The 23,766-nt window shown below is 37.9% G+C and overlaps 1 non-coding gene across 1 annotated transcript; it reads left to right on the top strand.

Annotated features, from left to right (window-relative positions):
* Positions 1-19,410: 19,410 nt before the first annotated feature.
* LOC128047136 (small nucleolar RNA SNORA62/SNORA6 family) lies at positions 19,411-19,560 on the top strand. Its single transcript, XR_008199322.1, has one exon. It is a non-coding gene; the product is annotated as a small nucleolar RNA SNORA62/SNORA6 family (small nucleolar RNA).
* Positions 19,561-23,766: the final 4,206 nt, after the last annotated feature.

Genomic DNA, 23,766 nt, shown 5'->3' with positions numbered 1-23,766 from the left:
GTCTGTCACCTTAGAGGTCCTCTATTAATCTTTTTTTCTTAATGAAAATATGCAAATATGTCATCTTGCAGGGTTAAGACAATGGTTTATTATCAGTAAACCAAATCAATCTGAACTTTTTTTTTTTAACTAATAGAGAATAAGGATGAGAAATAGGAAAAATAAATTTGGAAGAGTGGAAAGATAAAGGACAATGGAGTTTAGAATGTTCAAGTGACAGACAATAAGAGCCAGAGTTACTATGAATGCACCAGGAGCCTGGAGTTGAAATCAAAGAATAAGCTTATTTTGTCTTATTCTTAATTTTAAGTTAGTAATATACACAAAATTTTGTTTAGAGGAAAATCATGCTTTTAAGAATATATTTGAAAAATGCCATATTTTTGTACCTGTTTCTGACACTAATATAGCATTGGGACCCTCACTGCCAGACTTTGCTTTTAATATGCAGTCATCAATAGAGTAAAATGAAAACTGTATGTGTATATATATTTAAAGATAATTTTAAAATGACTCCAGTCTTATATATAAAAAAATGCATTATATTTGTGTTTTTACTTGCATCCAGACAACACTTAGAGAAGGGCATTTCTAGAAACAGGATTAAATATTTTGACTAAAACAGTTAGAACTCTCCAATGGCAACTGTTAAAAAAAACACTCAGAACTCCTTGGGGACAGACCATTGTATGGTTTTATAAAGTCTTGTGGCTCATCCTTGCATGGTTTATTAGTGACAAAATCTGGCCTAGAGTCAGATTTCCTGCTTCTCTTGATATGCTCAATCCACAAAGTAGGACCTTCTGTGGAATTGAAAATAAACCTAAATTAAGAATGTTTTAGTTTCTCTGTTTAATAATAAGAGGTACCACTTTTCATGAAAGTTTTGTCATGAGCCAAGTGTTTACATGAATCAGCTGCAATCTTTACAGCCATCCTGTAAGGTGGTAATAACTAACACTGAAAGGTGGAATAATACAGAAGTTAGGAGTGCTGGTTATGGATCACATGGAATAGTGTCTATCACCTATCTGGATTTGAAGCCCACACTTTTGCTTAATAGTCAGTTCAGTTTAGTTCAGTTCAGTCGCTCAGTTGTGTCCAACTCTTTGCGACCCCATGAATCGCAGCACGCCAGGCCTCCCTGTCCATCACCAACTCCCGGAGTTCACTCAAACTCATGTCCATCGAGTCGGTGATGCCATCCAGCCATCTTATCCTCTGTCATCCCCTTCTCCTCCTGCCCCCAATCCCTCCCAATATTAGGGTCTTTTCCAATGAGTCAACTCTTTGCATGAGGTGGCCAAAGTATTGGAGTTTCAGCTTTAGCATCAGTCCTTCCAAAGAAATCCCAGGGCTGATCTCCTTTAGAATGGACTGGTTGGATCTCCTTGCAGTCCAAGGGACTCTCGAGAATCTTCTCTAACACCACAGTTCAAAAGCATCAGTTCTTCAGTGCTCAGCTTTCTTCAAAGTCAAACTCTCATATCTGTATATGACCACTGGAAAAACTTCAGCCTTGACTAGACAGACTTTTGTTGGCAAAGTAATGTCTCTGTTTTTCAATATGCTATCTAGGTTGGTCATAACTTTCCTTCCAACGAGTTAGCGTCTTTTAATTTCATGGCTGCAATCACCATCTGCAGTGATTTTGGAGCCCCCAAAAATAAAGTCTGCCACTGTTTCCACTGTTTACCCATCTATTTCCCATGAAGTGATGGGACCGGATGCTGTGATCTTCATTTTCTGAATGTTGAGCTTTAAGGCAACTTTTTCACTCTCCACTCTCACTTTCATCAAGTGACTTTTGAGTTCCTCTTCACTTTCTGCCATAAGGGTGGTGTCATCTGCATATCTGAGGTTATTGATATTTCTCCTGGCAATCTTGAATCTAGCTTGTGCTTCTTCCAACCCAGTCAAGTGACCTTCATTTCTTCATCTTCACAATCTAGATAAGTAGTTATTTTTTGTTGTTGTTCAATCACTAAGTCATGTCCGACTCCTTGAGACCTCATGGCCTGCAGCACGCCAGGCTTCTCTGACCTCCACTATCCTCCAGAGTTTGCTCAAATTCATGTCCATTGAGTTGGTGATGCTATCTAACCATCTCATCCTCTGCTCCTTCTCCTTTTGCCTTCAATCTTTCCACCATCAGGGTCTCTTCCAATGATAAGTAGTACCTATCCTATAATTTTGCTGTAAATGAGAAAGAGGAAAGCTTTACCTGAGAATCAGAAGCTGGCCCAACTCTATCAGCTAGGGATTGGCGTTCTATAAGCTAGCTTGACACTGGCAGCCAGGTTGTGGCAATTTGCCTGATGAACATAAACAGGTTTGTCTCTGCATGCTCAGTTGCTTAGTAATGTTTGACTCTTTGTAACCTCATGGATAGAGAAGGCAATGGCACCCCACTCCAATACTCTTGCCTGGAAAATCCCATGGATGGAGGAGCCTGGTGGGCTGCAGTCCATGGGGTCACTAAGAGTCAGACACGATTGAGCGACTTGATTGTCACTTTTCACTTTCAGGCATTGGAGAAGGAAATGGCAACCCACTCCAGTGTTCTTGCCTGGAGAATCCCAGGGACAGGGGAGCCTGGTGGGCTGCTGTCTGTGGGGTCGCACAGAGTTGGACACGACTGAAGTGACTTAGCAGCAGCAGCAGCAGCAACCTCATGGAAAATCATGGGGTCAAATACAAAGCTATTTTCCACTCTTTTGAACTTTCCCTAAATTACTAACACAGTCCTGAATCCTAGTCCTTTCTAACACCCACCTGCTGAGGTGCCTCACAGTTCTCCCTGATATATGGTCTCCCTCATTGTCACAAGTCAATAAGCCCAACCTCATTTGACCAAAGGTATGTTCTTGGTGATCCTGGGCTAGAGGGCATTGACATGAGGAATGAATGAGTTAATCCACATAAAGAACTTAAAATAGTCCCTGGTTCCAAGTAATTGTTCAATGAATATTATCTATATAGTGTTTTATAATTTTGTAGATGGTGATATGGAAACTCAGAGAGGGCCCAAAGCTGGGAGGATGTGGTGTTGTGTTTCCATTTCAGGTTTACCATGCTCCAGAGCCCATATTTTCACTACACCATACTACTACGCTTTGACTCATCACCATTGCTTCCCTGTCAGGGGGTGCCTTTATTGGCCCTTGGGATTCCAATTTTATCTTGATCTATGGCTTCCCTGGTGGCTCAGAGGGTAAAGCGTCTGCATGCAATGCAGGAGACCCGGGCTCAGTCCCTGGGTTGGGAAGATCCCCTGAGAAGGAAATGGTAACCCACTCCAGTATTCTTGCCTGGAGAATCCCATGATGGAGGAGCCTGTCAACTACAGTCCATGGGGTTGCAAAGAGTCGGACATGACTGAGCGACTTCACTTTCACAAGTTTAAATAAAAATTCTTTTCCTTTAAACAGCATTAAAAATCAACCGTTAATCTTTTTCATTTATGTAGCAGCTTGTTAGGTGAAAGACCTTCAGATTTTCTTTCTTTTACTACAACTTTGGTCTTTTGATCATGGTAAAATTCTCTTTTATCCTTTGAAGTCTCATTGACTGAAAAGACTGTGGTAAAGAATGTTAACTTGGATCTTTTGAAAAATAAGGTAACTGGGAGACAAGAATGGCAAGAGTCCCAAGCTAGCACCAGGGTGCAGAAGACTGAAGATGAGAGCCCAAGCATTAACCTTCAATGAAACCATCCAGCCAACCGCTAACATAATAAGGGAATAATGTCAGGGAACTTCAAGAAAAGACAACACTGACAGCCAGAGCATGTCTGACTTCCATAGCCTAAGGTAAAAGAGAGATCAATAACAAATTGGACCATGGATCTAGGTGCCTTTTGCATCCACTCATTTTCTAATTTATCATTCATGGGAATTTCTATGTGTTCTGAGGTGGATGAAGTGAGGTCTCATGTATGTATTTGCTTTATGGAAAGACTTCTAATTGAGTTCTTCCTAAACTGTGTGTTTAAGAAATACTGGTATTTTAGGAGATATTCGCATGTTTTCTATACAAGACAACCTAAGGGTCAATTTTTGGTATTGTTCTAATTGAGTCTACTTGAAGATTCACAGAGGCATATTAAAAGATGTTAAAAATGAAATAACATATCTGTTTAATTTTATGTCAGGCATTTCCCCAATTCATTTAAATTTAAGACTTTTTTCTTAGAACATATTACCACCACCATCACCACCACCACCATCATCATCACAGTTAACACTCATGGAGTGCTTACCATACAGTAGACACTGTTCTAAGTACTTTGTATATATTAACTCATTGCCTCAACAGTTTTGCTATTGCCAGGGAGGCTGAGGTGTAGAGCAGTGACGTGACCTGTTCAAGGTGACACATCTAGTGAAACAAAGCAACATTCCTTTAATTGCTCATGTCTTAGGAGAAAAAGTGAGAAGTCCTTTTTTGACTTGAGGGAACAAAGAGAAAAGTACTAGATTTATTCAAGTATTCTGTCAACATCTGTTGAGAAACTAGTATGTGCCCTGAGAAACTGGTATAAACAAAAACTATTCAAAGTGCTGGAGATACAGCATTGAGTAAGACAGACAGGATCCCAATTCTTATGGAGTTTACATTGTAGTGGGAATAAATAGATGATAACAAATAAGCACATATATAAACAAACAAAAAAAGGGGAGTGATAAATGTTATGTTGTAAATAAAGCAGAATAGTCTGAATATGGATTAAGATTAGCTTAATTATTCTTGAAAGTTCATTGCAATGTCTTATTTAATAACTTCATCTAACTAAAGCAGAATAATCAGTTTAATCATAGCCTTTTAATAATAGTCTTACTGATTTATTGATAAGGTATGTGTTTGCTCATTGGGAAGGTCATCTAAGAAGTGTTTTTATATTCTTTATATTCTTAAAGAAGTCCTTCCCAAAATGGGATCAATGAAGTACTAGTTCCCAGGAATTTTAATAGTTGTGTATGTATGAAAATATTTTTGTGGTTGAAGGAGTTTGAAACAAGTTTCTAGCAACATCAGTTACCCAGAGTTTCCAATACATCAATGATTTTTTTTTTTTTGGCAAAAAATGTAGTGTACAATATTTTAAACTTATTTGACCATGGAACTTTCTCTTGTGACAGCTTCTCATGAGAGTTGTATTATGTGGAACCCACTTTAAAATGCATTCCTTTAGAGCTGTCTCTGTTTCTTTTTTTTGCACAACACATTTGTGGTGCTACTGTGTTGCCATAATTATTAGCTCATTTAAAAGTTTTGATCTTTTGCGTTGACTTAGAGTAATTCCTTATTAAATTCTCCTTTGTTGTTAGCATTTAGATCTAAGAGAAATAGTATTTCATAGAAAAGTGCTATTCTTTCATATTCTGAAGTCCTGTTAATTCTGTTTTCTGGAGTTTGGGTTAGTGGGACTAAATATTCTGATTTTTCTCCCATGCTTGTTTTATTTTTATGGTTCAGTCTTTCTTGATCAACCTGTGCTACTGTTGGGATCTACTGGGCCCTATGTGTTATGTATTCTTTCTCTATCAATAAGAAAAAGAGAGTCCACCTTTCTATCTTTGTCATATCACATGAATGGAACATAAAGAGACATAAAGTTTTGCCTAAATGTACAGTGAAAAATGTCACCAATATATACAATTCTCAAAGGCAAAAATTATTACCAGTTCCTTGTACATTCTTCTAGAGATATTATATATAAGATATCACACATATTTGTAGTATTTACACTCACATACATTTGCATTCATATAACACATATAAAACGAACTAAAATGGACTTGAATGGGTCAGATGACCATTACATCTACTACTGCGGGCAGGAATCCCTTAGAAGAAATGGAGTAGCCAGCATGGTCAACAAAAGAGTCTGAAATGCAGTACTTGGATGCAATCTCAAAAACAACTGAATGATCTCTGTTCGTTTCCAAGGCAAACCGTTCAATATCACGGTAATCCAAGTCTATGCCCCACCAGTAACACTGAAGAAACTGAAGTTGAATGGTTCTATGAAGACCTACAAGACCTTTTAGAACTAACACCCAAAAAAGATGTTCTTTTCATTAGAGGGGACTGGAATGCAAAAGTAGGAAGTCAAGAAATCCCTGGAGTAACAGGCAAATTTGGCCTTGGAAAGCGGAATGAAGCAGGGCAAATACTAATAGAGTTTTGCCAATAAAATGCACTGGTCATAGCAAACACCCTCTTCTCACAATGCAAGAGAAGACTCTACACATGGACAACACCAGATGGTCAACACTGAAATCAGATTGATTATATTCTTTGCAGCCAACGATGGAGCAGCTCTATACAGTCAACAAAAACAAGACTGGGAGCTGACTGTGTGGCGCAGCTCATGAACTCCTTATTACCAAATTCAGACTTAAATTGAAGAAAGTAGGGAAAACCACTAGACCATTCAGGTATGACCTAAATCAAATCCCTTATGATTATACAGTGGAAGTAAGAAATAGATTTAAGGGACTAGATCTGATAGATGGAGTGCCTGATGAACTATGGATGGAGGTTCATGACATTGTACAGGAGACAAGGATCAAGACCGTCCCCATGGAAAAGAAATGCAACAAAGCAAAATGGCTGTCTGGGGAGGCCTTACAAATAGCTGTGAAAAGAAGAGATGTGAAAAGCAAAGGAGAAAAAGAAAGATATAAGCATCTGAATGCAGAGTTCCAGAGAATAGCAAGGAGAGATAAGAAAGCCTTCCTCAACGATCAATGCAAAGAAATAGAGGAAAACAACACAATGGGAAAGACTAGAGATCTCTTCAAGAAAATTAGAGATACCAAGGGAACATTTCATGCAAAGATGGGCTCAATAAAGGACAGAAATGGTATGGACCTAACAGAAGCAGAAGATATTAAGAAAAGGTGGCAAGAATACACAGAAGAACTGCACAAAAAAGATCTTCACGACCAAGATAATCATGATGGTGTGATCACTCACCTAGAGCCAGACATCCTGGAATGCGAACTCAAATGGGCTTAGAAAGCATCACTATGAACAACGCTAGTGGAGGTGATGGCATTCCAGTTGAGCTATTTCAAATCCTGAAAGATGATGCTGTGAAAGTGCTGCACTCAGTATGCCAGCACATTTGGAAAACTCAGCAGTGGTCACAGGACCAGAAAAGGTCCGTTTTCATTCCAATCCCAAAGAAAGGCAATGCCAAAGAATGCTCAAACTACCACACAATGGCACGCATCTCACACACTCGTAAAGTAATGCTCAAAATTCTCCGAGCCAGGCTTCAGCAATACATGAACCGTGAACAATGGTTCCAGATGTTCAAGCTGGTTTTAGAAAAGGCAGAGGAATCAGAGATCAAATTGACAACATCCGCTGGATCATGGAAAAAGCAAGAGAGTTCCAGAAAAACATCTATTTCTGCTTTATTGACTATGCCAAAGCCTTTGACTGTGTGGATCACAATAAACTGTGGAAAATTCTGAAAGAGACAGGAATACCAGACCACCTGACCTGCCTCTTGAGAAACCTATATGCAGGTCAGGAAGCAACAGTTAGAACTGGACATGGAAAAACAAACTGGTTCCAAATAGGAAAAGGGGTACGTCAAGGCTGTATATTGTCACCCTGCTTATTTAACATATATGCAGAGTACTTCATGAGAAATGCTGGACTGGAAAAACACAAGCTAGAATCAAGATTTCTGGGAGAAATATCAATAACCTCACATATGCAGATGACACCACCCTTATGGCAGAAAGTGAAGAGGAACTCAAAAGCCTCTTGATGAAAGTGAAAGTGGAGAGTGAAAAAGTTGCCTTAAAGCTCAACATTCAGAAAACAAAGATCATGACATCCGGTCCCACCACTTCATGGGAAATAGATGGGGAAACAGTGGAAACAGTGTCAGACTTTATTTATTTTTTGGCTCCAAAATCACTGCAGATGGTGAATGCAGCCATGAAATTAAAAGACGCTTACTCCTTGGAAGAAAAGTTATGAGCAACCTAGATAGCATATTCAAAAGCAGAGACATTACTTTGCCAACAAATGTCTGTCTAGTCAAGGCTATGGTTTTTCCAGTGGTCATGTATGGATGTGAGAGTTGGACTGCGAAGAAGGCTGAGCGCTGAAGAATTGATGCTTTTGAACTGTGGTGTTGGAGAAGACTCTTGAGAGTCCCTTGGACTGCAAGGAGATCCAACCAGTCCATTCTGAAGGAGATCAACCCTGGGATTTCTTTGGAAGGAATGATGCTGAAGCTGAAACTCCAGTATTTTGGCCACCTCATGCGAAGAGTTGACTCATTGGAAAAGACTCTGATGCTGGGAGGGATTGGGGGCAGGAGGAGAAGGGGATGACAGAGGATAAGATGGCTGGATGGCATCACTGACTCGATGGATGTGACTCTGAGTGAAGTCCAGGAGTTGGTGATGGACAGGGAGGCCTGGCGTGCTGTGATTCATGGGGTTGCAAAGAGTCGGACACGACTGAGCAATTGAACTGAAGAGACATAAAACTTCTTTTTGTGAACACAATGTAAAAAATGCAATAGCAAACTATTCTACCGCATCCCACTTTATTCACTTTGCAATTTATTTTGGGAATGTTTCTATATCAGTTTGTAGAGATCTACATAATTAACAAAAAAGAAAAAAGGAACTAAAACTATTGCAACATATTCCATTATATATATTGTTAAATTTATCTGTTTATAGTCCACTGTATGGATTATTATAGTTTAACTAGTCTCCATTTCATAGACACTTCGGTGATGTTTAAGTAATTGTGAAAACAAAATAACTCCTTAAGTATTAGTCTTGTGATGGGGTACATTTTGCCTTGATGTTATTATATTGATAACTTTGAGGTTTCTGTATTAATGTTTTACCACTTAAAAAGATTTTCTACTTGTTATTTGATTTGGTATAAAAAAGTTTGCAGGTTTCCAGAATACTGAAATTTGAAAACTTGTGCTGAAAACAGTAGGCTTATAAAAACCTAACTGGTTTCCTGTATTAAAATTCTTTCAAATTTTTATCCTTGCCAATGTCGTATGTTTTCACATTCATTAAGTCATAAAACTAGCTACATATTTCCTCCTCAAAATTCTATTTTAAAAGCTTTTAAGCTTTTCATTTTTGGATTTAAGACCCAGGACTCGTCTGCATGGATTATTGTTCTGAAGTGCAGTACCACTGAGTGCTTGGTTGAATTCTTTCTATATAAACAAGTCACGAATAATATAAATGAGCTTAGATTGGATCAGATACAATGAGGGTCGAAGAGTGATGGTTGATGCAAACAAGTGAAGTGATTAGTATTGTTCTTGCTGCAAGATGATTTACATTATGTCATGCATTAAAACAATGACTTGTCCTTCAGGATATCAACAGCTTTTTAGCAAATCATATAATGGGAAGTATGCAGTCCTTTATCATTTCAAAAAAAAGTTAGCTTATAAATAACAGTTCTGAGAATTATTTTCAAGTTTCAAAGACCAGCACTGTGCCAGCACTGATCAGAATGTACACACCTTGTCTTTGGTAATGGACAAGCACAGTGTATTTATTGTTCTTTTTACTCTGCAGTACTGTTCTGTGATGACACATAAGCTGTTTTGATCTCTGGGTACTTTAGCTTAAAGTGGACCAGGAGCTCTTCCACCCTTGGGGCGTTAGTAGGATTCTAATGATTCTGTTTGATCTCCCATGCTAAACGCAAATGAAATAAATCAGTAGAAATACACATAGAGAGTATATCAAAGAGTTATTTCTACTTCTGCGCATAAGGCAGTTGCTAAGCAACCTGTGTCAGCCTTCATGGTCATCTGTTAGAAAGGACACAAAGTCAATGCTTACTCCAGACACATTAGATCGTAAATGAAAAAAAAACTATTTTGTTGGATTCAAGAAAAGCTCCTTAGATGAACATATAATGGTTTCAGGATATGATGTATCTTTTTGCAGATGTGCTTAGGGGAACAATTAAATAGGTTAAAAAAAAAATCAACATTCAATCCCAGCAGACAGGAAGGACAAAGAAAATAAATGACATTTTCTTTGAATTATTCTCACTTCCCAGGATCTACCTTCAGAACACTGAGACTATCTGTGGGATGTAATAACCTTAATAGTACGTGCTGTGAACCTTCCAACAGCAGGGGAGTCTGCAGTGTACCTTTGGAATGTGGAATTTTATTGATAATAAGAAAATTACTTACAATCTTCTTTTACATCTTTCTTCAATACAACATTTTACGATATGAACTTTGTAACGTAGAAAAGAGCTTTGTCAAAGTAAAGAGGCATGGGATAGGTTTTGGGCTAAGTTTAATAAAGCTATCCAAGTCACAGAGTGTGGAAAAATTATGATATTCACTTTGCAGAAATTATATGTTCAGTATCTAAAAATTGCTGATGATTTTTCTTCAGTATTTTGTGTAGATAAATATTTTTCTTCTGATATGAGATTATTGCTTGGCCCATCACAGCATTTCATTATGTGCTATTTTTTTCTTTTTTTTTTTTTTATCACAATGCCTCTATAGTACCATTTACTGGCAACTTGGCCTTAGAAAGTTTTTTAAAACTCATTGTAGCCTCCAATTTTCTTGACTATAAGACAGAGCTGTAAATAATCCTCTCATAGAATTGTGACAATTTTATGAATTAATAGTTATAGAAAACACCTAGTGGATAGTATGTTTTAAGTGTGTGCTCAGTTGCTTCAGTCATGTCTGACTCTTTGTGAGCCCATGGACTGGAGCCCACCAGGCTTCTCTGTCTACAGGACTCTCCAGGCAAGAATACTAGAGTGAGTTGCCATTCTCTTCTCCAGGGGGTCTTCCTGAGCCAGGAATTGAACCTGCAGCTCCTGTGTCTCCTGTATTGCAAGCAGATTCTTTACCCACTGAGCCACCTAGGAAGCCCATAATTATTATTATTTATGGCATAGACTATTAGAACAAAGTATTTTAAGTAGGATTATTGCATTTTGTCTATAAAAGCACAACAATTTTTAAATGGGAAAGTACATTAACTCATGTTTTTTGTGAAGGTTTTTTTTTTTTTAATTAAACACATGTAACTGAAACTGAAATAGTCATTACACTGAAGTTTTAAAAAAATATTGTTCATTTGCTAAGTTGTGTCTGACTCTTTGTGACCCCATGGACTGCAGCTCGCCAGGTTCCTTTAACTTCCACTGTCTCCCGCAGTTTGCTCAAATTCTTGTACATTGAGTCGGTGATGCTATGTAACCATCTCATCCTCTGCTGCCCCCTTACTCTTTTGCCTTTAAGCTTTCCTAGCATAAGGGTCTTTTCTAAGAAGTCAGTTCTTCACATCAGGTGACCAAAGTATTGGAGCTTCAGCTTCATCATCAGTCCTTCCAACAAATATTCAGGGTTGATTTCCCTTATTTTTTATTCTATTTTTTTTAAACTTTAAACGTTTTGTGTATTGGGAGTATAAGCCAATTAATAATGTTGTGAAGGGACTCAGCTGTACATATGCATGTATCCATTCTCCCCTAAACCTCCCTGCCATCCAGGTTGGCACATAACATTGAGCAGTGTTCCAATAAGTCTGTGTTGGTTACTCATTTTAAATATAGCAGTGTGTACATGACCTTCCAAAAGTCCCCAACTATCCCCTTTTCCCTGCAACTCTAGGTTTGTTCTCTGAGTCTCTTTCTGTTATGTAGGTAATTTCCTTTGTATCATTTTTTTTTTTTTAGATTCCACATATGAGGAATGTGATATATTTCTCCTTCTGTTTGACTTACTTCACTCAGTATGACACTCTCTATGTCAATCTGTATTGCAGAAAATGGCATTATTTTATTCTTTTTACTGCAATACAGATCCATTGTCTATATGTACCACATCTTTATCCATTCCTCTGTCAATGGACATTTAAGTTGCTTCTATGTCTTGGCCATTGTAAACAGTGCTGCAATAAAAGTGGGGTGCGTGTATCATTTTGGATTATGTTTTTCTCAGGGTATAATTGCCTTTAGGATTGACTGGTTTGATCTTCCTTTGCAGTCCAAGGGACTCTCAAGAGTCTTCTCCAGCACCACGGTTCAAAAGTATCAGTTTTTTGGTGCTCAGGCTTCTTTATGGTCCAACTCTCACACCCATACATGACTGCTGGAAAAACCATAGGTTTAACTAGACAGACCTTTGCTGGCAAAGTAATGCTTCTGATTTTTAATATGCTGTCTCTGTTGGTCATAGCTTTTCTTCCAAGGAGCAAGCATCTTTGACTTTCATGGCTGCAGTCACCATCTGCAGTGATTTTGGAGCCCCCCAAATTAAAGTCTGTTACTGTTTCCATTGTTTCCTCATCTATTTGCCAAGAAGTGATGGGACCAGATTCCATGATCTTAGTTTTTTGAATGTTGAGTTTTAAGACAACTTTTTCACTCTCCACTTTCATGAAGAGGCTCTTTAGTTTCTCCTCACTTTCTGCCTATTAGAGTGGTATCATCTGCATATCTGATGTTGACATTGATCCCCGCAATCTTGATTCCAGCTTGTGAGTCATCCAGCCTGGTATTTCACATGATGTACTCTTCATGTGTGCTCAGCCGCTCAGTTGTATCTGACTCTTTGCAATCCCATGGACTGCCAGGCTCCTCTGTTCATGTGATTTTCCAGGCAAGAATACTGGAGAGGTTTGCCATTTCCTCCTCCTGGGGACTTTCCTGACCCAGGGATTGAAACTGAATCTCCTGCATCTTCTGCATTGGGAGGTGGATTCTCTATTACTGAGCCACTTTGGAAGCCCTGAGGTACTCTGCATATAAGTTAAATAAACAGGGTGACAATATACAGCCTTGACGGACTCCTTTCCCTATTTCAACCAGTCAGTTTTTCCATGTCTGGTTTGAACTGTTGACCTGCATACAGGTTTCTCAGGCAACAGATAAGGTGATCTGTTATTCCCATATCGTCAAGAATTGCCCACATTTTTTTGTGATCCACACACAAAGGCTTTGATATAGTCAATGAAGCAGAACTATGTTTTTCTGGAACTCCCTTGCTTTCTCCATGATCCAATGAATGTGGGTAATGTGGTTTCTGGTTCTGCTGCCTCTTTAAAACCCAACTTGTACATCTGGAAGTTCTTGGTTCACATACTGCTGAAACGTAGTTTGCAGGATTTTAAGTTTAACCTTGCTGGCATGTGAAATGACCACAGTTGTACAGTAGTTTGAACATTCTTTGGCTTTTCTCTTCTTTGGGACTGGAATGAAAGCTAATCTTTTCCAGTCCTGTGGTCAGTGCTGAGTTTTCCAAATTTGCTGACTTATTGAGTACAGCACTTTCACAGCATCATCTTTTAGGATTTGAAATAGCTCAGCTGAAATTCTATCACCTCCACTACCATTGTTTGTAGTAATACTTCCTAAGACCCAATTGACTTCACACTCCTGGATGTCTGGCTCTAGCTGAGTGACCACATCATTGTGGTTATCTGGGTCGTTAATACCTTTTTTGTACAGTTCTTCTGTGTATTCTTGCCACCTCTTAATCTCTTCTGCTTCTTTACCATTTCTGTCCTTTATTGTGTCCATCCTTGCATGAAATGTTCCTTTGATATCTTCAATTTTTTTGAAGAGATCTCTAGTCTTTCCCATTCTATTGTTTTCTTTTATTTCTTTGCATTGTTAATTTAAGAAGGCTTTCTTATCTCTTCTTGCTGTTCTCTGGAAACTCTGCATTCAGTTGGATATATCTTTTTCTTTTTTGCCTTTTGCTTCTCTTCTTTCCTCAGCTATTTGTAAGGCCTCTGGCAGACAACCACTTTGCCTTCTTGCATTTCTTTTTCTTTGGGATGGTTTTGATCACTGCCTCTTATACAATGTTATGAACCACTGTCCATAGTTCTTCAGGTACTTTGTCTACCAGATCTAATCCTTTGAATCTATTTGTCACCTCTACTGTGTAATTATACGGGATTTTATTTAGTTCATACCTGAATGGCCTAGTATTTTCCCAACTTTCTTCAATTCAAGCCTGAATTTTGCAATATGAATCTTGTGATCTGAGCCACAGTCAGCTCCAGGTCTTGCTTTTACTGTCTGTATAGAGTTTCTTCATCTTTGGCTGAAAAGAATATAATCAGTCTTACTTCAGTACTGACCATTGGGTGATGTTCATGTGTGAAGTCATCTCTTGTGTTGTTGGAATGTTTGCTATGACCAGCATAAAAAGAAAAATTATATCTATCTTTGAAGTGTAGTTCATGGCACATTTTCTTTTTGGCTCTGCAATAAGTATAAAGTATCTAAATTTTGTCAGTAAATGAATATTTCTTTCTATAACAAATTATAATATCTTTAGCATACAGACAATACAAAAAAACTAGTACCCATAGTTCCAAACTCTCTCACAGGTTCATAGAGTCTCCTTGGAGGCATAGACCAGCATTTTAGTTTTGGAGAATAATTTTTGTGTTGAATTTTGTGAGTCTGTTAAAAAATCTGTTAACAGTTTTTACAATGATGAGTTCAGTGATAAGAAGTCAGTTGGGAAGAGAACTATGATGATGAGACGGAAGATCCAGAATCCATCTTTAGGGAGTCACAGCTCATCTTTTTTAGGACTGGTTGGGCCTTGGTATTCTCTCTGTTGCAGTGGAGCATTTGTTGATCTATTCAATGACTATTTTTTGCATGCCTACTATGTGTGCTAGGCACTGTGTGAGAGATGCTGCAAATATAGTGGTGGACAAATTCTAAGCATAACCCTGCCCTCTTGGAGCAGTGAAGAAAACAGTAAAGTACTAAGTGCCTTGAAGGAAATGAACAGGGTGAGGGATAAATAATAGTGCTGCTGGGCTGGTTGAATGAGTTGCGACTAAATAAGGGAGGGCAGTTGGGAAAGATCTCTGAGAAGTTGGCATTTAGATTGAAACCACTCAGAGCAAAGTTGACCCCCTGGACCTCAGCATTCAGTGTGAGTAGTTCTACAACAGCTGATGTACCCGTCAATGACTGACCTTTCTTTGTCTTCAGGACTCTTGTTTTCGAATGAAATAGCATGATTTTCCCTCTCCTTTTCCTTATGAAAGTCTTCCACTTTTATCTTTGTTTTTGGAGACAGCTGTTTCATTTTCCTGATAGATGCTATGTCATCCTTAAGCAAGCCAGCACTTCTTTCATTTTATGAGGATGTTTTCTTCTACACATTTTCATTTCAACCCGTGTCTTTTCGTATAAATTATGAGTTAAAAAAAATAAACTAAAGTAAACCATTGGTAGAGATCAGGGAGGAGCTGTAATCAACGTGTTAGAGTGGGGTGTTCCATTTTTCCATATCTTGATTACCAATTTCTCATAAACAATTGAGCATGGCTTAAAAAGAGCTTTAGAAGGTCGTTTATGTGTTACTAATCTACATTTTCATAGAATTTTAAGTCTTTCAAGTTGTTGTGTTATATATATTTAGAAACAAGACTGGTTTAACAGCAATAGCGAAAGCATCCTTGCATTTTCAGGAGTGGTGTTTTCAATTTGGTTAGCTTTCAAAACACCCATTAGTTGTAACTTTAGGAGCATACTAATCTATACAATTTGAACATTAATAGATTAGCATTCACATTTATACATTTATATGATTAAAGCTTAAAGTGTACAATTTCTATTTTAATACAAATCAGTGTCTACATGTCTGTTTGGATGATTGGGAGTTCTTCAAATTTATAATTAGCATCTAACAACTGCTAAACAGGCATTATGAGAAAAGAAGTCAAACAATATGAAACATGAAACAGAATGCCACATTGTAATAACATCTGTAACCCATGTTTTACCTGCTTTGTGTTAAATGCACTATAGATGAGTGATTTCTAAAACTTACCTATATGCTGTGTTTGGTCACTCAGTTGTGTCCAACTCTTTGTGACCCCATGAACTGTATAGCCCACCAGGCTTCTCTGTCCATGGGGATTGTTCAGGCTTGAATACTGGAGTAGACCGCCTTGCCCACCTCCAGGGGATCTTCCCAACCCAGCGATCGAACCCAGGTCTACCCTATTGCAAGTGGATTCTTTACTATCTGAGCCACCAGGGAAGCCCAAGAATATTGGAGTGGGTAGCCTATCCCTTCTCCAGCGGAACTCCCTGACCCAGGAGTCAAACCAGGGTCTCCTGCATTGCAGGCAGATTCTTTACCAGCTGAGCTAAAGGATACAAATGTGAATCAGTTATGTAGATAAAATAACTGATTAGAATTTATTTTTCCCTAAGGATTTTAAACATTTAATTATTTAATCAATTCATTTTTGGCTGTGCTGGGTCTTCGTTGCCCTGTGCTGGTTTCCTCTAGTTGTGCCGAGTGGGGGCCGCTCTAGCTGTGATGCATGGGCTTCTCATTGCAGTGGCTTCTTTTGTTGTGCAGCACGGGGCTCTATCGTGGGAGCTTCAGTAGTTGCAGCACACAGGCTAAAGGGTTGTGGCTCCTTGGCTCTAGAGTATGGCTCCGTAGTTGTGGTGCACAGGCTTAGTTGCTCCAAAGCAGGTGGGATCTTCCCAGACCAGGGATCGAACCCATATCCCATTGGCAGGCAGATTCTTAACCACTGTACCACCAAGGAAATCCCTCCTGAAGGATTTTTTAATTGCTTACTTTTAATAAACAATAATGGAAAACTAAACTGTAGTACAGTAAAATTTTCTGTTTGTAGGGATAAGAAATAAGCCTAATTATAAAACATAAAGAAAGGAACTCAGTTATATTCAAGAATGAGAAAATCATATTTCAGTTCAGACTATATATGTGTTTTTATAAATAATTTTTCAGACTATATATTTTTATAAATCATACATTACATATATGTTATCTTCATAAAGCCATATATCATTATATCATTTTTCATATATACCACATATCATTTTTCAGACTCTAACTCCATATATACATACAGACATACCCATAAATACATTGATACTGACACTCGGGTACAACCATGAAAAGAATTTCATTTAATTTACAGAACAGTGTTTTGAGGTTTTTAAACACTTAGGATAATTTTTTAAGACTTGGACTTACAGCAATAAATTTAATTCCGTTTTATTAAAGTGCTAGTTTATCTTTAACTGACTAATAGGATCACGAAATACTGATGTGTCCAACTTGACCTTCTTAGTGATCCAAATCAATTATTCCAGCAATATATCTTTGTACTCACTTCATTAATGGCCTTGCTGAGGTACCCCCAGTTTCTGAGAATAGACCCCACTTTACCTAAATGACTCTCTATGCCACCGCTTAATAAATTAGTTAAAAAAAATTCTGCTCTCCTTTAAAGAATATTCAGACTGAAGACAAAGCTGCTTTTATTGTGGCTTGACTGTCATCTGGCTCAAGGTACATTAGTTCTGTTAAATGTAACACATAGAGTGAATACATGAGAAAAGATCTGGCCTAGGTAACTGCTGTCTTTTCATCCTAAGTTTTCTGAGTCTGAACTTCAGAGCCCTGGTTTGTAAAATGAGGCTCTAAGTCCAAAGTAAAGGAAATGTAAACAATATTTGCTTCTCCCCCTCTACTGTTCCCACTTTCAAACTAATAAAAAATTGCCGGATTACTACGGTGTATATTTATCATATATCCTCCTCCTTGAAGTCAAATAAGGAGTTAACAGGGCATACTTAATCAATTATTTTATTTAAATATTTATTTCCTAATGTGCATTTCTATGTCTTCCCTTTCAGCTTGAAGAGGAAGTATTCATATGTATGCTTCACTTGTGCAGAATTTTCCATCCTTCTTTTCATGTGCATCTTCCCCCCTCTTACGGCAGTTGTCGGCAGCTGTAGTCCAGACACCTTGAGTTGAACATCACTTGAGAGGGTTCTTGGGTAAATGAGAATTTAATCCCTTTTCACACCCTTTTTACTAGCAAGGGAACCAGTAAGGTTAGGAAGAATGATCAGAGAGTTTTGCTTTACTGCAGCTGCCGCTTAGATTCATGGAGGTCTGAGTAATAAGCATTGTTGAAAAAAATTGTTTTGATCACTATAGATATTAAAAAAAAATTTGACAAAAAGAATAGGGAGGGAAAATAGAAGTATGTCTGATTAGCAAATTTAAGGTAATATACTACTAACTGTTATTCTGTATTCTTCCAGAGGTTCTTTATAGATGCAAATGTAAGTATCTTTTAATTTTCTTCCTTCAAAAAAATCAAGATATAAGATTATTCTGTTTTATGTTTAAAAAATTTTACATGTGTTTAAATAAACAACAGGCATATATTTGAATACTAGACTAATTTTTGATTGCTAACAGAATGATGGTTCAAAATGCAAAAAAAAAAAAAAAGAAACAAACCTTAAAATTTATTTTTTGTGTACAAATGTATATTTATAAGGATTTCCCAAGTGGCTCAGTGATAAAAGACACACTTGCCAATGTAGGAGATACAGGAGACAGGGTTTGGATCTGTGAGTCTGGAAGATCCTTTGGAGAAGAAAATGGCAACCCTCTCCAGTATTCTTGCCTGGAAAATTCCATGGACAGAGGGGCCTGGTGGGCTGCAGTCCATAGGGTCACAAAGAGGCAGACCCAACTGAGCATGCATGCATGCCACGCATGGAATTATAAACATGTAATTTTTTAAGTGCTTAGTGATTTGGTAGGCATCATTAACAGCTATGAACTTTCACTTTTCTCTGCAAGAAAGTTATTATCTAATTCTGGAAATGAAGTACACATGCCTTTGAAAAGCTAATCCTTATGTCAATGTACTGTAACTTTTGTATATATCTAGAAGACATTATGTCTGTGGAACGCATTCTTGTCATTTGATACCAAAACTTCTTTTCATAGAAAAATTGCTTTATTGTTTGTGTAATGAAGGATTTAAGGATTCAAAAAACTGCAGAAAAGAAAGTGATAAATATTATCTCGTCTCACTACCCCCAACAAACAATGTTAATGAACATTATTCCATACTTTTATGTATGTATGTAAATAGAGGCTAGAAAGAAGGCTTTGAAAAATATTTTTCATGAAACAGGATCATGTTGTGATATCTTAAGAATGAAATGTATTAAGTTTTATTTGAATTTAGAGGTAGCAAATTAGAAGGACTGAGGCTGAAACTCCAATACTTTGGCCATCTGATGCAAAGAGCTGACTCATTGGAAAAGACCCCAATTCTGGGAAAGATTGAAGGCAGGAGATGAAGAGGATGACAGAAGATGAGATGGTTGGTTGGCATCACTGACTCATGGACATGAATTTGAGCAAACTCCAGGAGATAGTGAAGGACAAGTAGGCTTGGCATGCTGCAATCCATGGGGTGGCAAAGAGTTGGATGCAATGTAGTGACTGAACAACAACAAGAGGTAGCAAATGAAAATAAGCTGGAGTGAAAGAAGTTGCTAACTGTACATTGTTAACATTTGGAGTTGAGGCCACTGGCTGATGAACTCACAAGTGTAGGCAGCGTGCTCCACAAGGGGCAAGTTTTTCGAAAACACCACAAGGGTTTCTGGCCCAATGAGTGGAATTTGATAGTAATACTTGCTACAAAAGTATTATTTTAAGATTGAGTTGATGTATCCTGCTGTAAGATCCTAAAACGGGAACTCACTCAGTGGGTCTGATGTGGTGGATGCTTGGCCGAGAAGTTCTATTTGTGCGTGGCACCATCTTCCAAGAACACCCATGGGAGGTCATGCCTGATCTCCACTCCAGATCCTGAAGAGACTGAAATGGAAGAGCAGGCTGCAGCTGGGAAAGCTGTAACCAAGGAGGAACTTCAGGCAGAACGGACTGCTCCAGTTCCAGAGTTCACTGCTACTCATCCTGAGGTGGTGGGCTGGTCCAAAGGAGTGCAGGTACCTTCTCTGCCTATTCAGCAGTTCCCCATTGAAGACTGGAGTACTTAGCCTTCCACTGAAGACTGCTCTGCAGTTTCCACTGCTTAGGCCACTGAATGGGTAGGAATGACCACTGAGTGGTGTTTAGCTGTTCTTCCACACACTCTTAAAATTGAAATTTGGTTAACAGAAAATAAACCACTTCTAAAAAAAAAAAAAGTTGCTGAAACTCAAATGTTTTGAGTCATTACTTCTTAAAGGATCCTTTTAAGATTAAATAAAAAGATTAAGAAAATCATTAAGAATTTGGAGCCTTTTTAAAACCACATCTTCAATTCAAGAGAGTGTTGATTGACTTCTTTTTGATGATGGGGAATTAGTACTCTCATGTTTTCTTTTATAATATTTTTCTTTTAATCTACTGGTATATGTCAGTAACATTATTATTTTCATACTGTCCAGGTTTCTGGCATTTACATTCTATTCTATAAGCATAATCTATATGCTTTTATTTATATTCTACTTAAATGGAGACACAGCTCGTTACTTGTATTTACATTGTTTTACCATTCCTGAGTTTGTTTTTTTCATTCATTCTATAAAAGTAGCTTTACATTTTGATATATTTTACAAAGCAGTTTCTAAAGAATGGCTCATGAGTTTTGTGGTCCATAGATTCTTTCATGCTTTAGAATGACAGACTGTTGATTTTATACTTGACTAATATCATGGCTACATGTAATAGAATTCTGTACACATTGTTCTTGTGCTTATGGCATAAAATATCATGTTGAAATGCAAGGCCAGCCTGACTGAAGTTTAATAACTTAACTAGGATTTTCCTGAAATCTGATATGCTTTTTTGATTTGAAGATTAATTCATTTTTTTCCCCATGAAAATTTATTTATTAAGCCTTCTACTTAAAGGACATCAGTTAACTTTATTTTGAATCATCTTTATTTCTCCTTCATATTATTTGCTTTACTTTTATCTTTTTAATGTTTGCATTTTAAAATCTGTTATTACTATGATTTTATCAGTTTTTTTCTCTGTTGCTACTGCTGCTAAGTTGCTTCAGTCATGTCTGACTCCAGGCGACCCCATAGATGACAGCCCACCAGACTCCCCTGTCCCTGGGACTCTCCAGGCAAGAACACTGAAGTGGGTTGCCATTTCCTTCTCCAACGCATGAAAATGAAAAGTGAAAGTGAAGCCGCTCCATCGTGTCCAACTCTTAGCGACCCCATGGACTGCAGCCCACCAGGCTCCTCTGTCCATGGGATTTTCCAGGCAAGAGTACTGGAGTGGGGTGCCATTCCCTTCTCCACTTGCCACTGCCAGGCACTGTTAATTCTAAGTGCTTTAAATAAAATAACCCATTCAACTTTCTTGGGTTAGGTTCTATTATCTCTCATTTTACAGATGAAGTCTCTGCAGTATAGAGTGGTTAAGAAACTCGTCAAGGGTCAAACAGCTAGTGAGTGTTGGAGCCAGGATTTAATTCCAGGCAGCCTGACTCCAGAGTAATGAGTTCTCAGGTACCACCCTCCTCCTTCCTCTGGTCTTGGGTCTGTCTTAGGTGACACCACAGACGGTTGTAGCCATTGCGCCAGCAGTTACCTGGGACAACAGAGCCAAGACAGAATGAACGTAGGGAGCCAGGGTCCTTTCTAACAGCTCCGTGGTGGTTTAGTCATCAAGCTGTATCCGACTCTTGTGATCCCATGGACTACAGCCCACCAGGCTCCTCTTTCCATGGGATTTTCCAGGCAAGAGTACTGGAGTAGGTTGCCATTTCCTTTTTTCTCTAGACCGATAATTGAATTGTTGGCTATATATATCCTGTTACTTATAGTTTCTAATAGCTATTAAACTTTATTATGCTGCTTTGATTCTCAATTTTTTCCCATTAACTTGTGACCTCTGTCTCTTCCCTTCTCTCTCCTTCACACTATTTGTCTCTTAAGTGATTTTATGTGTTAACATAGCTAGGCTATGGTACGCAGTTGTTTTGTCAAACACAAATCTAGATGTTGACCTGAAGGTACCTTTTTAGGCATAATTAACATTTAAATCAGTGGACTGTGAGTAAAGCATATTACCCTCAAGAATGTGGGTAAGGCTCATCTAATCAGTTGAAGTATTTAGGAGAAAAGAGCAAGTTCACCAGAAGAAATTATTTTATATCCAGCCTGCCTTGAAACGCTTTTCCTGGCAACACAATAAAGCTGTCCTTGTCTACTTCACCCAGAATTGTCTCTGGGGTCTGATTTGGCACTAGTGTACAGAGAGGCCGAGCTTTCGGTAGCATTGTCACAAATTGCAGAATTCTGCCACCTGCCTGCCTTTTTAAAGTCTGGGGATATTCCATTGTTTGTAGATACCACATTTTCTTTATCCATTCATCTGTTGATAAACATTTAGTTTGTTTTCAACACCTTGGCTGTTATGAATAGTGCAGTGAACATGAGTGTGTAGATATCTCTTTGAGATCTTGATTTCAATTCTGTTGGATGAATACCTAGAAGTGGGGTTACTGAATTAGATGGTAGTTCTAGTTTCAGTTTTTTGAATTCAGTCTCCATGCTACTGTCTACAGTGGCTGCAACAGTTTGCATCCCCACCATCAGGGTGCAAATGTTTCAGTTTTTCCTGCATCCTTGCTAACACTCATTGTCCGTTTTTGATAATAACCTTTCTGACACATGCGAAACATATTGTGGTTTTGATTTGCATTTCCTTGATGATAGTAATGTTGAGCATCTTTTCACACAACTGTTGGCCATTTTAGAAATCGACAGCAGAAGGAAAACTGGAAAATTCACAAGTATATGAAAATTAAACAGCACATGCTTGAACAACCAGTGGGTCAAAGAAGACATCAAAAGGGGAAAAAAAACGCTCAAGACAAGTAAAAATGGAAGGATAACATACCAAAACAAAAGCATTAATGAGGAAAGTGTATAGCAATAAACACCTACATTAAAAAAGAATAAAACCTCAATTTAACTGTGTACCTCAAGGAACTAGAAAAAGAACAAACCTAGTTAGCAGAAATAAAAGAGTGGAAAAACATTAAAAATCAACAAAACCAAAAATTGGTTTTTTGAAAAGATAACCAAACCTGAAAAACCTGTAGCCAAATTTACTAAGAAGGAAAGAAAGAAAATTCAAATAAATAAAACCAGAATTGACTCACTTTTGATTCCATGAGAGGCAGTGATTTTATTCAACAAATTACAATCAATGGCTGTGTATTCTTATTATCTTAATTTATTTTTTATTGAAACATATAATTGATATATTGATTTCTGCTATACAGCGAAGTGATTATTATATACATATATACATTCTTTTTTATATTTTTTTCATACTGCGTATGTGCTGTACAATAGGATTTTGTTTCTTGTCCAGTTTGCATCTACTAATGCAGACCCTCAGTCCATTCCTCCCCCATTTTTCCTTTCCCTTGGCGACCACGTCTGTTCTCTCTATCTGAGTCTACTCCCCATCAGAATATCACTCGGTTCATTTTCCCCAGATTTGGAGATATTCAGAGACAACTTATAGTTTGGCTTTTGAGGGATAAGACTAAGTCCTTCACAATAAAATACCTGCCACTCTGCTCCAGATCCTCATCTTTCTCCCCCCAACTAGGCTGCTGTTTTTTGAGGTTCATGGTATTAGATTGCCTAGTTGCTGCTCCTGAATTTTTCCTGGGTTTTACTATTTTTATTTCACTGAATAGAATGTTGGGAAAGGAAATTCTGTGCATCAGTTTTATTACACCATCTTAGCTCAGAAGTCCCCAGTGGTTTTTATTAACCACAAAAATATTTCTATTCATTGTGTAGATATGGGAATTTATAAATAGAAGATTAGGTAGGATGTATTACCATGTGAATAAGTACTTAATT

The sequence above is a fragment of the Budorcas taxicolor genome, chromosome 4 (assembly GCF_023091745.1).
Source record: "Budorcas taxicolor isolate Tak-1 chromosome 4, Takin1.1, whole genome shotgun sequence".
NCBI classification, from domain to species: Eukaryota; Metazoa; Chordata; class Mammalia; order Artiodactyla; family Bovidae; genus Budorcas; species Budorcas taxicolor.
Note: the sequence above shows the minus strand (reverse complement) of the source record. Positions and strands in the feature narration are given on the sequence as shown.